This window comes from Limulus polyphemus, unplaced genomic scaffold, assembly GCF_000517525.1.
Source record: "Limulus polyphemus unplaced genomic scaffold, Limulus_polyphemus-2.1.2 Scaffold269, whole genome shotgun sequence".
In the NCBI taxonomy this organism is placed as follows: Eukaryota; Metazoa; Arthropoda; class Merostomata; order Xiphosura; family Limulidae; genus Limulus; species Limulus polyphemus.
In genome coordinates, this window is record NW_013665879.1 from 77,502 (window position 1) to 95,970 (window position 18,469).

Consider the following 18,469-nt stretch of genomic DNA (forward strand, 5'->3'; position numbering starts at 1 on the left):
AGTTAAATAATTAATAAACAGCACATTGTTTGAGACGAAGATGAAAACGTGTTTTCTTATAAAACGTCCTACGTTGGGTTGACTCCTGAACACTTTTTGTAGGGTTTCTAGACGAGTACGTTAGCCTTAAATATAGACTTTAGCTGAAAGAATTGCTTATTGTTTCGTTGCAACAAGTTTACTGCTTGCTTTCCAAGCAACGTAAATTCAGCTGAGCCGTACCTCTCGGAATGCCACTAGGCGGCGCAACATATGCCTTCAAAAAAGGTTTAAAACCCAGAGTATCGCATGTGCCGAGAAATAAACAGGTTTGTGCGATCGTTATCCAGTTATCGAGACGCGACGCTTGCAACCTGGACGTTGGAGAATACGTACGTTTGGGCGCCCTCTACAGAAAACAACGTCAATACTGTTGGGCTTCTGTTGCCAAGTTATCTAGGAAAGGAATTCCGAAGTTCTGACAGCGTCATAAGTACTCATTAGGTAGGTTTTAGTAGATACTTTAAGGAATAATGACGACACGAGTCTTTATGTGTGTGTGTGTGAATTAAGAATAATTGAGCTAAGCTGTCGGGATTTCTACTTTGAGTCTTTTTAGATCGGGAAAGATTGTTGCGTATTGCAACACTGACGTTTGTTTTGTAAAGAAACTGATATGATCCTTCCTAAAATTATTTTGAGCTTATATTTCAATATTATAAAAAAACATATATGTAAGTGAACTGTGCAAAGTTTTGACTCCGCGATTTAAAACCAGGTTTACATTTATTGGAGTACTGTATTCTACCGTAAACCAGCCTTTTATACAAAATGTACGGTAAACCAATCCTTTACACGTATTGTACGATGAACCAGTCCTTTACACTATTGTTCGGTGAACAAGTACTTTATGCTTATTGTACGAAATATGCATTTACAGAACCAAGAAAAATAATCGCGCATATTGAGCGTAAAGTGTCGACTAAAAGCAACCTTTATATTGGAAAAACTTTTATCCAATAATTTGTATTATCTGAAAATTGTACATTATCGTCGAATAATACCTCTATAACGGTCGTGTGTATCGAATATTTCAGTTTGTTATTTTTGTGGTGTCTCGCCCGCGCACGAGAGCGCATTTTGTAGATGTGCGTATCGAGTTACCTCAGGGATAGAGGAAAGCTTCTGAACAGCAGACCTGCAAGCAGCTAAGAAACCCCGCGTAACCTCCCTGAAACAGAGAGAAACAGCTATTGTGAGAGCAGAGACTTATATGCACATAGAAAAATATCAAGTTTAACAATGGTACTGAAATCCTTGCTGATCTCCCAGTTTTCTCTCTCTCTCTTCTTTTTTTTTTCTGGTTGGTTGTACTAAAGCAACCCATCTGAACCATAACACAAAAACATTGGCAGGAAGAATGATGACATAAATTCTATCCCGGCTGTTCAATCAGAGAAGCAAAATAATGATTCGATTTACGTGACATGTTTTTTATGCTATGTTAGTCATCAGAATGTTTAATTTTCAAGCTACTTTTGCTGGAAGTTCTCCACTCTGTCAACTAGTAATGAGCCAATAAAAAAATATATTGTTGCTAAGATCGTTTGCTTACGTCGTTTGGTGCATTTTTTATAAAGGTAGTGTAAGTGAAAAATAACAACACATACCTCACTAAAGACGTGCCTTTAAGGTTTATTGAACTGCCATAAACAAAGCATCAGATGTTACGATAAGGCATTGATGTCAAGGCAATAAAATAAAGAAGCAAACCTAACAATTTTTCACATGTCTTTTTCTGTAGGCTTTTAAAAACCAAATGCACGCATTGTTTATGATACGTTTCAGCGACTAGAACTTATTATGCACTAGTTGATAAGATTCAATTAAGTTAATGTTCAAAAAGTTGTAGTTACTTCACACCAGAGTTTCAAAAGGTGTTTCCATCATAACTTCACTAGTAATTTTAGACACCTGCAATGCATTATTCTTTCTTTGTGGCTCCTCCTACAGCCTTCCTGAAATCTTTGTGGTTAAAACCTGTATTGAAATATTAAGTAATATTTAATAAAAAAAACCAATTTACTCATAAAAAATATTTTTCAATTTCACAATAAAGGACATTGAAAATTGATAAGTGGTATTAACAAGGTGCAACACTTTCGCCCAATGCACTTGTTAATTCTCAATTGTTACATAAATAAAAGGACATTGAAAATTGATAGGTGGTATTAAGAAGGTGCAACACTTTCGTCAAATGCACTTGTTAATTCTCAATTGTTATAGAAATAAAATCACACATATCTAGATATCATTACTTAAACAGTGCCCTCATGATTCTTATGCTGTTATAGCAGTTAAATATCATAAAATGGATGATACAGAAACTTAAAGTATCTTTTTAATAAACGTGGCATTAAATATACGAAAAAAAGTCTTATTTGTAAAATAATTATTTTTTGGCGATAAAAATAAGGCTCACTAGAGGAATTTTTATAAAAGAGTTTTATATAATTAAAATAGAGATGAGTGATAGATGAAAAACTAACTGACAGATAGACAGAAATGTAGAAGTGTCAGTAAGGACGTGTAACGAGCAGGGAGTGGTGTCATTATCTAATAGAAATGCACAAAACGTCCATTTAGAGAACTTATATTTCGAAATAGCACAGGATCTAGTATAATGCAAGCCTATGCGATATAGAAGAGGTCTGAATTCACATTTTTTACCTGATTGTATTAAGTGATACATTATCCACCTGTAGTGGTTGGTGTCAAAACGGAAGTTTTCTCCTAAAAATACCATGTTCTACAAAGGCTGTAGGGGAAGTTATTATTTCTGAACAATGATAAGGAAGTTGACTGTGTGACAAACATTTACTGAAAAATAGGGTCTAGTACAATTATTTATATTTCGTAATAAGCTAGGTCAAGTGTTTATATAACGAATAAATGTTAACCGGGCCACATTATACAAATTAAGAGGAATGTGGGAAAACATAAAAATAAAAATAACATCTGCAGTTAACTTGTTTTTATAACATTTTTTGGGCCATTTGGTTTTCTGATAATTCGGTCCCTTTCTGCGTTTTAGCCATATCTATTAAAGTATTATACAACATTTATAAACAGCGTTTCACAGAATAATTTTTTCGAATTGTCCAGCACAGCTAATGAATTCTAGTACTGAAACTAATTGGGCAGTGACTTACAGTAGAATAAACAAAGATAGACCTGAAATGCTATTTTTTACATACCTCTGATTTCGAGCCACAATGGGTAAATTAAGAGGAATCTCAAAAGCAAATCTGAAATTAACGTATTTTCATAACAATGTTAACCGGAGTTGGAGAGAAATGAGTGAAAAATTGGGAACTTTATTTTGTTAAATAATTTATACAGTTCTCTCACTATTATTCAAAGAATTAAACTAGTCGAGTACTAAACTCAGGAAGGTATTCAATGCCGAATAAAAGAGAGATATCAAAATATTGTCTCCATTAAAAAATAAAAAAGATCGTGTTTTTAAAGTCACAAAGCAAGTGCGACATTTGCGGTTGCGAAATCCTCATTCGTATGGGGAAGATGAAATAAATTACATGTTATTATTGCATGTACTCAGATAAATTGAAAAACACGTGAGAAAGAAAGATTTCGAACTTTAGGGACGATGCCGTTCGACTTAGAGTTCTGAATGCGTTGATAAAATAACTTCCTCGAAATGAAATCATAATAAATTCATTTATATTTACAATAACGTTTGTAATTCTGTCGTTGTTGACGAGAGTAGCTCACCACGTCACATAATCGAGGGCATGGAATAACAGCAATCTACCTATAAGAAATAACAGATCATTCTTTAAAGTAGTCCGTTATTAGATTTACACGACTTCATAGAGGGTTTAGCTTAGAACAAAAAGAGTTTTCTTTAGAAACAAAGCTCAGATTAATGGGGGACAAAATATTATAGATATATTTATAGACCTACGTTCTTGAACGGATGTTAATTGATATATTCCAGCATCTCCAGAAACACTGGTATTAAGGAGCTTTTTATTAGAGCATAAATTTGATCCAAATACATATCCCCAACGCGTAGGCCATTGCAACAAATTACATTATAGTCCACACAAATTTATTTTATCTCTTACAACATCACTATGCTAATCCATAAACGATAGCGAGAACAAAAATATAGCATAACCTCAGCAGATGCAACAGTGCATGAGTAATTACAAAGAAAGCGAACTAGGAAGCTGAGATGTTTTGAAACAACGCACTTCCTATTAGCTACAGCGACCGAGACGTGAGAGGTGTGGCACGTTAGACAGTCTCTTTGTGAATTTACGCACTAGCTCTTAGTGTGAATATTAGATTCAAGACTCGTAATAAATTCCAAAAATCCATATTCCCTGAACAAAATGCATCTCCTGGGGATTTATTAAAATTATTACTCATTATAAACGACAATGACTGTATTATATCTTACAGTAACGTCGAGATTGGAATATGGTAGGTAGCTTCACGCAGAAGAAGGGTGTTATTGTTATTATCAAACTATCCTCGGTTATTTACGTTAAAAGATATATATTATGTAAAGTAATATTTTGCTTTTGCGAATAATCTCTTAACACCCATAATTTTCGGAAAGTAAATATATATTCATTAATTTAGTTGGAAAGCGAGATATTTTCATGTTAAAATTTAATAAGATGTGTTAATAGCGTAAATGGTTAATTGTAATTATTATGATATTAAGTCTTTCACTCTTGCAGCTTTCATACAGTGTAGCGAAAGATGAGTTCGCTAAGACACTGAATACCTAAAACAACCTTTTACTTCTCTGCATTTACCATTACATATGGAGCTATTTACATTACACGTTGAAAAGACGAATACAACAGAATTGGACACAGCCACGTTCAATAAACAATGTTAGTTTATACGTTATTCAAGAATACACGTGGTGTTACTTATATTACACGTTGAAAAGACGAATACAACAGAATTAGGCTCAGCCACGTTCAATAAACAATGTTAGTTTATACGTTATCCAACAATACAAGTTGAAAAGACGAATATAACAGAATTAGACACAGCCACGTTCAATAAACAATGTTAGTTTATACGTTATTCAAGAATACACGTGGTGTTACTTATATTACAAGTTCAAAAGACGAATACAAGAGAATTAGACACAGCCACATTCATTAAACAATGTTAGTTAATACGTTATTCAAGAATACACGTGGTGTTACTTATATTACAAGTTCAAAGGACTAATACAACAGAATCAGGCTCAGCCACTTTCAACAAACAATGTTAGTTAATACGTTAACCAACAATATATGTTGTATTACTTGTATCACACGTCGAAAAAAAACGAAAGTTTTTATTTGTTTTATAATTTCACGCAAAGCTATAGAAGGATTATCTATGCATAGCCATTCCTAATTTCAACTGATAACCAGAGGGGAAGGAGCTAGTCAACAACAGATTGTGGGATTTAACCATTACTCTCATGGTTCATCCAAAGCATCAGAATGAGGAACGCGTTTTTTCGGTAACAGGTCGTTAACCATGAATTTTCGAATTTACAGTCCGGGCATGCTAACTACCAGTTCGTCCCGGCTCGAGATACAAGACAAATAGGCTTAGCGTTCTAAAAATGTTACTCTATAGCTAAGAGAATAAACTGCGAGAGGTGAACAAATTCATCAAGCTCCCATTTTTTACTAAACGAATGCTGTGAATTATGACATTTTTATTGTCTTTTTCATAACTAAAGCTCCCATTTTTTACTAAACGAATGCTGTTAGTTATGACATTTTTGTTATCTTTTTCATAACTAAAGCTCCCATTTTTTACAAAACGAATACTGTGAATTATGACATCTCTATTGTCTTTTTCATAACTAAAGCTCCCATTTTTTTACAAAACGAATACTGTGAATTATGACATTTCTATTGTTTTTTCATAACTAGAGCTCCAATTTTTTACGAAACGAATGTTGTGAATTATGACGTTTTTATTGTCTTTTTCATAACTAGAGCTCCCATTTTTTACAAACAAATTTTATGAATAATGACATTTTAATTATCTTTTTCATAACTAGAGCTCCCATTTTTTACTAAACGAATGTTGTGAATTATGACATTTTAATTGTCTTTTGCATAACTAGAGCTCCTATTTTTTACCAAATGAATACTGTGAATTATGACATTTTTGTTATTTTTTTCATAACTAGAGCTCCCATTTTTTACTAAACGAATGTTGTAAATTATGCAATTTTTATTGTCCTTTTATAACTAAAATGTAAAAGAAGTACTTCCTCTCAAAATATTTTTCGAATAATCATTTTGAGGTCATCCGCATATGGACATACAAATCGCTCACGCGCAAGCAAAGTCTTTCATCTATCGAATATTTATATAGTATTTCTTGTGCTGAAGCGAATTTGAAAATTGATGTTTGGGGAAAAACGTTTAACTTATCGTAACGTGACACTTTTCTATTTAAATTGAACATAAAAGCCTACTGTGTATAAGCTCTGAACTACATAGGTTGCTGTTATTGTTACTGTCTCGAAACATATTTATGACAAAAAATAAGATTTTCTTCAATACCATGAACAATACATTCAGTCTTTTATTCGGCTTATTTTTTTTTGTGATATATATATAAAATAGGTTAGTGAATGACTTATTTTTTGGATGAATTTGTACTCTGTGTTAAGCATGTACAGTGACTGTTGTATAAACTTCTGCAGTTTTTCTTGGTTTCGAAACAACCCGAATTGTCTTCTCCAAATCAGGAAAAGTTCTTACAAAACTCAGCTCACGCAGTTAAAGAGTATTACGAGCTTCTAAATACATTGTGTAAATTTCATTACACCTTGTTTATATGTTATTTCAAACAAGCAACTTAATGAACATGAAACTAATTATAATATTATTGCAAGATATACGAACAATTTCCATAACTTATTTGTTTATATCTGTTCAAAGTGAAGATTTGTCACCAATTATATATTTATATTTGTTCAAAGTGAAGATTTAGCGCCAATTTTGTGTTTATATCTGTTCAAAGTGAAGATTTGGCGCCAATTTTGTGTTTATTTATATCTGTTCAAAATGAAGATTTTGCGCCAGTTTTGTGTCAGAGAATTATATTTTTCATATATTTTGTTGTGAGGACATAGGCCTCTAGCTGTACGTGTATGAATAACTAAAGACTGGAGTAAATCAAATTTTAATACTTGTATTTATTACTGTTTATCTATTTACCTGTTTTTTAATTCTTTATCTTCGGCTAGATGTAGCCTAATATAAGCATACAGATGTTGTGAATCCAAGGAACCACGATTCGCGACCCATTTCACAAAAATACTTTCCATACTTTGGAGCCGTGGATGAGTAATAAGAGTGACGGTCAAATCTAAGAGTAGGCGGAGATGTTGTTGACTTGTGTTCTCTCTAGTCTATCTGCTCAAAATTAGAGACGGCTATGCGCAGATATATATTCTGTAGCTTTGCGCGGAATTCTGAAATATACAAACTAACAACTATATGATGCAACCGTCGTGCTGTACATATAATACACATTGCTAAAGAAGTGTATGACATCTGTTTTTACCTTGTATTTTAATGATTCTAATGTAATATAGATGATATGAAACCTTTTGTTTTGAAACGTAAAAATTAAGTGGGCAAAAATATTTGACTATATTTTTCAGATATGAAAGAGATTTTTAAACAAGTATGCATTATATCTTTATACAACTTTCATGACAAATGCAGTGGACTGGATGAATCCGTGAATGTCTCGAAATTATGCTCAGCAGCAGCATTGTTTTCGGACCTCAACTGCGCAACTCCGATAACAAGGAAAGCATTTTCGAATATAAATGATAAAAGCTTTTAAGGGTACATACTTAAGATAATTTCACGAACACTTTACGACCATACCTTTAAAGTTATTATAAGTGTGTCTACCAATGAGCTGCTGTCTATACATTCACCCAGGCTAAGAAATCGTGTAGCTAAATGCATGTAGTTCAGTGAAGCTGCGTATGGAAGTACGTTGTCCAGACACGAAATCGTAAAAGTGAGTTAAATTGAATGTTTTCCATTATAACACCTGAAAGAAAACGTGAAAAGAAGTACTTTAATGCGTTATTTAGAAAAACGCACAACAAATCAAGAACATCGTTCCATTGAGGAAATGTATTTTTAGTTATTGTTTTGTTCTATAACTATTGAATTTAACGAGGAAACTATGCTGTGGCTGGAAATGTGCAAGAAAACAAACAGGATCGAATGGTGCACCTTTTTAAAAAAATTTAAATCTTGCACGGAATTGGCACTTTGTCAGTGCGACAACAAAACAGATAGTCTTCCAGTTGTGTTGAGCTTGTTGCCATTAACAGCTAAGCTTAAAGAGGCTGAGGCTGGAAATAGAAACTGAATGAGGAAATAACACATGGTGGCTAGTTGTGGATTAAAAAAAAAACGCCACAGTAAGAAATTAGAAGCAACAGGAAAGGCTTGTTTTGTAAATTGTAATCGCAAAAAATATAAAACTTATTCAGTCCTCTTTGTGCTCCCCCCAGTTGCTCAGCGGCAAGTTGATGGCATATGACTCTAAATAATAAAAATCGGTTTCGATATTCGTGGGGGGTACAGCACAGGTGTAGCTTTATGCCTAACAATAAACAAACAAACAAATTATCATTGTAGGTAATGAAGAGAAATAAATAGAGAGACAATCAGACACATGGAAAAAATGGACAGCGTGTATAAATCTGAGGATAGATATCATATATCTATATTGAAGCACCATGATTTTTACCCATAAGACCTTTCTTTGTTCTCGGGTAGATGGTTTGATGTACTGACTGTCTGAACATAATAATGTATATTTCTGAGTAATCTCTGATTGGGTTGTTACTTAGGCAACCTACAGAGACATTGCTCCGAAGAAAATTTTAGCCTCAACACCAGAACAAACAGAGTTGACTGATGTGGTCTAGCAGTCAGATATGTTTACATTCAAGACCTCTCGGATGAGTCAGAACGAGAGCAGATTAAGAACGAAAGCTAAAATTTTTCAAAAGGATGGATGAGACCATTCATACATGTGATATATATATATGCAGCAGAAAGAATGAGTGTAGAGGGAATGAAACACTCAGCTGATGAGAGCAGCAGCGCTTTTGGTAAACGCGCAGAACACACTTCTCTGTGAGCGTGACGTTTGTTATTAGCAAAGCGGTCTGTTATGTCTGAAAGTCTTGTTCGTCAAATGTAACGAGCAGAAGGGAAGGGGTGGAGAGGAGAACTAGCAGGCTCAAAGTACTCTAAGCTTAGATACAGTCAATGTTGTAGTATCCCCGCTAGTTGCTGGTATAGAGGTACTAGTTTCTGTTTTATTAATGACTGTAAAGAAGCCGTTCATCTTCATTCTCTCTCTTTCTCCCTCTTACTCCCTCTTTTCCAATTATTCGTAATTTCCTACTGCTTAACATTTCAAATCCGCAAGGAATTGATGTATATTGCATTAGTGAGTCATGAAAATCATCATTACATCAAAGTATACAGCAGAAAATACTGTTGATAGGCTTCGTTTTACACGTAGTATTTGGTTTGTCGCTCCTAAGTACACTCAATAACACTCAATTGAACATATCTACTAGTACTTCATTGAACACTGGTTCTATATTCGAATACTTAACTGGAGGATAAAACAGCGACGGGTAGCGAATGGTAAAATGTGCTAAGTACTAGCGTTCTAATTCCAGGTAAGGTCTCTCAGAAAACCAGTGTAAGGTCTCTTGAGTAACATGTTTTCGGTGATTAAGCTACAGCGGTAGTCAGTATTTTACTGGATATTTCTTGTAGGGGTTCTTGAGTGCCAGGTGCAGAATAATCGACAAGATAATGTAACACCTGGAACGTGACACGGAAAAGATCAACCTCGCATTTCCATCGGCACTAAACTGAAATCTTGAGCTTTGAAAAAAACCTTAGAACTAATGAGTAAAGAAACTATTTCAGTTTCAAGTAAACGAAATATTCTCAAATAACTTCCTATCTTTATACTATAATTTCGCTTACATATAAACAGCTCTAACGAAAATGAGTTAACTTTAGAATCTCATAGGACTTGTAAACACATTTTCCAGATTCTCTCATAGATATATGAATCACATAAAAAAAAAGTAAACAAAAATTTCATCATTATTGTTTATTGTAATTAATCCCACTAACAACTGTTGGGGTTTTCCGTGTCTTGTATATAGTAAGCTATTCCATCCCCCCACCCTCTTTTGTTTTCGGTCAGCTCTTTACACTGAATATTGTGAGAAGGAAACACTCAAAATTATCGACATTAATATAATTTCAAAACACGAAGAGATTATAACTACGTCTTCCTAATGTCTCTCATGTATGTGTCTGTACAGGTATCCCTCGATTTACGAACGTATGGTTTACGTTTTTTCGCTATAACGTAACTGCCTTTATGGGCATGTTTTTCGATTTGCGTTCGCATTTTTCGCTATAACGAAAACTTACGTAAAAGTCGTAAGGAAATAGTGCCCTCCGAAGATCGCCAGGAACACTCAGTAGCCTCTCACTCCTCTCATCACCTTGAAAAGTAAAGCAACAACTACTTCTTGGCGAGTACAGTACACTACATTTTGTATTTTATTAACGAAAATGTCTCTTTATTTCAGTTTTTATTTGTTTTAATTTTAGCAGTATTTTTCTTACGTTATAGAGGAAGAAAATGTTACGTTTTGGGTCAGGAACGTATCCTTTATTATTTACATTTAGAATAATGGGAAAACCATTTTCGATTTACGTTTCTTTTTACGTTGTTTGTTATACGTTACCTTCTCCAAAAAATTATTCCTTTCGCATATCGAGGAATACCTGTAGTTTCCGATGTTCGGACTGTGAATACGAGGGTTCACACTTTGCGTCCCATTGCCGCAAAAACATACGTGACCATTTGGACCAGAATAGCTTAAGAATTAGCGGTGGTTGCCGTTAATTAGCTGCCTTCTTTCTAGTCTGTCATTTCAAAATTAGGAATGGATATTTCACTGAACATTAATTGATGATTCGCAAAGCCTGAATTTAAATCTAAAAACAAATGACTTTTATCACTATTAATCACTACAAAAAAGAGAGATAATAAGACTTTCAGATTCAGTTCCCTTGAGAATGAAACTGACTTTCTGAGGAGGTACAAGGTCAGCCATGATTATTATACATTTATTTTAATATCGATGTTTGTTTGAATTAAATTTATATTTTGAAATGTACATAACGTATACTGTTAAATATGAATTGCGAAACTCCTGCCTATTCTTTAAAGTTATAGAAGATTCTAGAGTGTAAGAATCAACAATATATGTGTGTACGTAAACGCTAGTGTATTTTTGTATTGTTACGTAATCTGAATTTTTGAGAAACTCTCCACACGCCTATAAATATAATCAACGCGACGCGCATAAAACAGTATATATATTATTATGTGCTATAGTTGGTATACGATAAATCTCGGAAGATGTAATTGTGATTGACGCTTATTAATCGGGACACTCCAGATATATGACCAGGAACGTTTATAAATTTCGAACATTACAAACCATTTAACTTTGGTGAATTCACATCGGACATTAGTACTTTTACGACAACATTACCTAACATCATCGGTAGGAAAAAATCGGTGTGTGATCAGTGAAGATCACAGAGCTAGCTAGCTCCCTATTAAGTGTACACAGGTACAACCAAAGAGACTCGATGTTGGAGTGAGTAAGCCGTATACTTCTAAATCCGTCACACTTTATAAATTATAAACACATTTTTTAGCTGCAAGTTTTAAATCATAACTCGCTTATGCTCCTTTTTAAATTGACGGAAAAATTGTCTTATATAAAAATATATATATGTTAAGTTGTCTAATTTCATCTTAAGAATAACATCTTGAGAATAACAACTTTGTAGACATCTGAATCTATGTATTATTCAAACAGTCATAGTTTTGACCTCTTTCTTTGCTTAACTAGAGTTGACACCTTTAACTGGGATTCACACCATTTCAGAATATACATAGATAATGGCCTTTCATCCATATCTCAGATAATAAAGGTAGTTCGGGGATATCCCACTGAGATGCGAGGAGACACACTTTAGAAACATTGGGAAATAGATTACAAAAGATGCTATATCGTAGACTTTTTTAGCCTCGGAACAATATAATTATTTAACATAAAATACTTTAGGCACCCTTTAAGAAGACATTAAAGTGTAAGTAAAGGAAGTAGAGGACAGGAGACAGCCATAACTGAAATAACTATTTATATTTATTATTATTGGATATGCTAAAAAAAAAGTATTGCTTGAACACAAGCATTATTATATATATTCAAAGTAACATGTCTTATCATAGTATCTTGAGTGCATCAATTCACATTGACGAGATATTTCATGGGAACATAAAAAGTGATAACAAGCATATATTTTGGGATATTACTTTACCAACGAATAGTGGGGTTGTCCGTAACATTATAACGCTCCTACAGCTAAAAGGTCAAACATGTTCGGCGGCGTGGATTCGAACCTATAGTCCGTCGATTGCCCTACCCATCAGGCCACGTGAGGCCCAAGCATTCTATTAAACTAAGGAATGTTTATAAGAAAGCAGATTTGAACCCTCGCCCCTCCTTTATGTTTAATTTTTATAAGAGTAAAAGCATTATTTTATGTTGGGCTGAGTGAATAGTGGGATTTGATCGTCATTCATATGGCGCACTCACGGCCTCAAAGTGGGGAACATGTTTTGCAGAAATGAGCCACGAACCATAAATCCTCGGATTTACAGTCCAAGCATAAGAAATTAATATTAGATCACTTATTAGATACAGACTAATATTTTGTATGGCTATAAGTCTGAAAAGCTTCTTATTCTAATTAAAAGGATAAGATCTCGAGGCAAGTGTCAAGGTCACCAAATGTAAAAATGATAATAATAATAATGGTTTGTGAAATCATTTCTTTTAGGTTCATTAGATTATAAAAATGGGAGGTTCGTCAAGGTTATTTGAAGGTCTTGAAAACATAACAGAGTAAGGAGCAGTGTGAAAATGAAATCTCAAAAATGAAAACAGGACTTTAAGTCAAAAGCTGGAATTTCAATCGTAAACAAAAACATTAAAATATTAATAAGGAATATGATGACATTTGGGACTTTTCCTTAATTTAACAGCTATAAAATATTCCAGTTGTTTTTGAAACGTAAGCCTGCAACCTATCTCCGAAAATTATAAACAATTTAGTTCGTCGCATTTTGATATAAATGAAATACAAATTTTCTAAAATGAGCCATAAATATGCATTTTCAAAGGTTATTCGTATATCTTTTACGTATAATAACGCTGTTATCATCGTGTTTGTGTTTGATACTACCACAAGGGGATTCGGTGTTGTTAATGTCTAAACATCAAGATCAAACATCATAACATTGAAAGGTGACAGCGAAAAGAGAAATGAATTTAGCAAAGATATGGCACACGTGAAGGCCGAAAATGTCGTCGTCAATGTTTTCCAATGCAATCTGAACAGGTGCGAGTTGATAGGTGAAGAAAGCATCATTTTATTTTTATTGGAACTTTAACATTTAGTTTTAAATGAAGATCCTACATTCTAGGATCGTAGGTGCGCTAAAAGAATAACATTCAAATCTCACTTGAGTAGACAAGAGTTGACTGTTGACCAGCTGTCTTCCCTTTAGTCTGTCATTTCAGAATTAAAAGAGCCTATTAGCAAATATCATTTTATGCAGCTTTGCGCGAAAATTCTGAAGTAAAGAAACCTCAGTGGCTCTGTTTAATTAGTCAAGTGTCTGATTTAACTGGTTTACTTTTCATTCCACCGGAAGTTCAAGTGTAAGAAGTACATTAAATTCTAACTGTTGTTTTTCGCGGCAACTCATATTTTACCAAAAATTTTTTTCTTCCTCAACTGACTAAAAAGAACCCATTTTTTAAAGAAATTTATTTGTTTGTTTTAGAGCAAAGCCATATTGAACTATCAGCTATGTCAACCGCAGGGAATTGAACCCCGGATTTTAGCCTTGTAAATCCATAAAGTTACCTTTGGGGGACTCAAGAAATTGAAGGTATATCACGCTATCGCCATTTATCAGTCAGGTAACTTTACAATGGGCAACCTGTGCTGGGCCTACCACGGGTATCGAAGCCCGGTTTTTAGCGTTATAAGTCCATAGATTTCCCGCTGTGCCACAGGAGGGGGATTCAGGTAGTTACTAAAACGGTGCAAGAGATTCTTTTTTTTTCACTCTCTCTCTCTAAATATATCATTTAATAAAACGGTACTGAACTTAAATCGCGTGAAAATGAATCTGACCATAGTTATTAAAGTTGTTACTGTTTGGAGATGCAAGTAAATGTTGGATTGACAATAATAAAACATACATAATATTATATAATACCAGTAGGCTTCACGTACAATATAATTAATTATTAGTAGTAACAGTTTTACTCAGAAATTTATATACCGCTGTCCTAAATGTATTTTAACTGGCCCTGTTCTAATGGTTTCAGTTGCTGACAGCCATGGTAATTTCAACCATTTTATGCTCGAGTCGTCACGACACCGGACACTGTTACCATGTCATACGATACACGCGACTTGCGCCAGGACTTGGTACCAGACGAACTAGCTCAGGCGCGCGAAGGAATGCATGCTCTACTGCTCATTGACAGTTACTACACACTGTAATGTTGGATGTAAAACAAAACTTTGCCCGATTATGTGTTTATATGCTCTTTTAATGCGTGTTATGTGGCACGCTTATAAACTTAGTCTGTAAGTAGCTTTGGTCAAACTGAATGCAAGAAAAAAAATCAAAAACGAATTACTTTCGATGCTAAAACAACTGCGATATTGTGATACGGTGTTAACGCAGAGTTGTGATACGGTGTTAACGCAGAGCTCTAGAAGACGACGGCGTCCATTTATCAAAACTTTTAATGAATTAACAGTATTTGGTTTGGCTGGTTGTTGTTTAGCACAAAGCTATACAATGGGCTATCTGCGCTCTGCCCACAACGAGTATCGAAATCAGATTTCTAATTTGCTTGTTTGTTTTTGAATTTCGCGCAAAGCTACACGAGGGCTATCTGCGCTAGCCATCCCTAATTTAGCAGTGAAAGACTAGAGGGAAGGCAGCTAGTGATCACCACCCACGGCCAAGTATTGACTTACTCTTTTGCCAACGAATAGTTGGATTGACCGTCACATTATAACGCCCCCACGGCTGAAAGGGGAACATGTTTGGTGGGACAGGGATTCGAATTCGCGACCATCAGATTGCGAGTCAAACGCCCTAACCAACTGGCCATGCCAGGCCGGGGGCAAATTAACAGGACACAATGTAAAATACATGTTCGCTTGTTTTCAAGGAAAAACGAAGAACAAAAGATTTAAAACAGTGTGTTCTCCTTAAGGATTTAGGTCTGGCGTAAACTCGTAGTTAGCATCCCTGAACTGGGAATCCGAGAAATCATGGTTCGCGACCTATTGTCTCAAAGATACGCTTCGCAGTTTGAGACCACTGTTGCACAATGACTGACGTCGAAACCCGCTAGTCAATGAGAAAATAGCTGCCCAAGAGCTGGCGGTGAGTGTTGTAAATTAGATGATTTTCTTTTAGCTTATCAATTAAAAATTTGGAACAGTTATGTGTGTAGCTTTGCACGAAAATTCTGAAACAAAGCAAATTTCAGGATTTACTTACTCATTGGTTGGTACAATTAAATGTCAATTACAGTATCTTGTTAAGTTATTAACACCCACGTGGTGTTGAAAGAAATTATTATTATTTAGAAAATGTTTACTCAAATAAAGTAATTACTGCAACTTTTTGCTGGGTGTAGTAGTCATAGTAACCATATAAGAGTGATAATAGAATTAGCACTGGTGCCATTCTCACCAACGTGGCTCGTGTTTGGCGAAGCTAGGAAACATGCTTTTAGATAATCGAAATGATCGGTAAGAATAACAGTCCAAAAAACTGATATTCTTATTAACATCTTCATTATAGATATATGTGTTTATTTGTCTGTTGTTGTTGTTGTTGTTTTTGCAGCGCTAAGAATTCACAATTTGGCGTTTTATATACTTCCATCTGGTGGTTGTTTTATTTTATCTGTTTGATGAAATTATTTTCTTAATCTTCCGAACTTATTATAAAGCGAAACTTAGAAAACAAGCGTTGTCTAATCTCCTCGTTCATCGAGATATTAGGACAATCTATCACTATAAGAATCAAAACAATACGTTTTGGAATAGATTTGGTTAGTGTCCTTGGGAGCAATAACATCTTGCAACAGGCCAAGAATCCTGATATAAAACTAATCCCCTAGCAAAACTTTAGCCGGCTTATATTCCGGTTAATAGCTTACCCAACACTGCACATAGCATGCTAGAAAAAAAAACAAACCTTTAATTGTATTATACATCACTATTATTATCACTAAACTGTGGAAAAGATACTTAAATACGTGTGTGTGTGTGTGTGTGTGAGTGCAAACTTAATTTTTTATATGAAATTGCTTGGATACACTTTAGATATACACACAGTCTCATTAATAGTAGAATGCGGAAGTGTGTGCATTACATTTCAGTAGTGCAATAAATAATTCTGGACTCTGCATTGCAGCTGAGAGAACTTTTTTATTATTTAAAAAAACAAAAAACAGTCCATTAGTTTAATTGTAGTATCAGATTATAGTTCTCTATATATCAAAAAACAACGTGGACTGGTTTAGTGTGCCCCGACTGTGAATCTGAGAATTCATGGCTCGCTTCTCATTGCCACATGAACAACTCTCCGCATTTATGTCCATCAGTGCGTTATAACAGAGATGGTAATTCCACTATTTGGTCAGACATGAATTGCCCAAGAGTTAGCGGTGGGTGTTTTTGACTAGTTGCATTCCTTCTAGTCTATCAGTTTAAAATTAAGAATGGCAGGTCTGTGAAAAAATTATAAACAACAACATGATGCTAGACGCGCTAAATCAAATTTTCCTAAAGTCAAAAAGAAAAACAAAACTGGTAATTAACATGACGAGACGACCATGTTTAACACGTTTCTATTTACCACGTCTCTTTAGACAGTGATAAATAGCTAACTACATTATAAAAGAATATTTCATATTTATTGTTCGTAATTGACGGGTCATTTTTCTGAAAGACATACATATGCACTTTACCTTTGAATCGTTAGCTTGAAGCCTATTTGTGTCATAAATGAAGCTCTTTAAAAGTAAATTTATCAGAAAAGTTGATTCATTTATTTTATAGTAGGCCTACTTTTTTCTATTATTTTTCCTCATCATTCGATTATATTTAATGTTTCTTTAATATGTTAGACTAAATTTGTCCGAAACTAAAGTTTAAAAACAAACAAGCTTCATTTACGTTGTCTGGATTCATAAAGTCGGAATACGTAATTAGCACAGTTTCAAAGTGGTAGTGAAAAGTTTGTTGTAATCTGGGCGCTCGACTCGCAATCTGCGGATCGCGGGTTCGAATCCCCGTCACAACAGACATGCTCGCCCTTTCAGCCGTGGGGACGTTACAATGTATAGGTCAATCCAACTATTCGTTGGTAAAAGAGTAGCCCAAGAGTTGGCGGTAGGTGGTGATGACTAACTGCCTTCCCTCTAGTCTTACACTGCTAAATTAGGGACGGCTGGCGCAGATAGCCCTCGTGTAGCTTTGCGCGAAATTCAAACAAAACCAAACGCTGGGACAACTAAATACGCTTACCCTTACACACTTCTAGCTAGTTCGATACAATGCGATACAGTCCTTAAACTTATTTTTATTACTCTTACCGTTCATATTTCAACCTACGAATAGTGATATTTTTATAGACAATGACAACCACGTTTTTCTCTAGTGAGGAAGAAAGAATGATGGGGCGAGTACGAACCCTTTTGCCCTGACTTAGCTGTAATAGATAACAATAAATAGCTGAACATGTAGACAAAGCTACACAAAGAGCTATCTGTGCTTTGCCCACCACGGGTATCGAAGCCCAGTTTCTAGCAGTATAAGTCCGCAGACATACCATTGTGTCACTGGGGGGCTAGTTTGTTGGATTTCCCATAAAGCTACACGAAGGCTATCACCATCTTCATCGGGATTCGTTCCAGATTTTGACCAGGGAGGGACATGTTCAGCGTAGACCTCTTCCACCCTCTCTGAAATTGTTATTTTGTTTGAACTCTTACTGAATCATAGGTAATAACCATTTTACATTGTTGTGGCATTACTCATAGTTTGTTAAATTTTGCCACGGTCCGCATTTTTAATTAACATACCCTTCTCGTGCCATGTCCAATTCATGGGGTAATATTAACTCGTATATTTTCACTAGCTTCACTTAT

General features: G+C 34.7%; 1 protein-coding gene across 1 annotated transcript in view; it reads left to right on the forward strand.

Annotated features, from left to right (window-relative positions):
• The first annotated feature begins 308 nt into the window (after window positions 1-308).
• LOC106456895 (transmembrane and TPR repeat-containing protein CG4050-like) overlaps window positions 309-18,469 on the forward strand; it is a 108,290-nt gene continuing 90,129 nt past the window's right edge. Inside the window, exon 1 of the mRNA XM_022382681.1 lies at window positions 309-483. The gene's annotated coding sequence lies outside the window, so the exon portion shown is untranslated. The remainder of the gene's footprint in view (window positions 484-18,469) is intronic.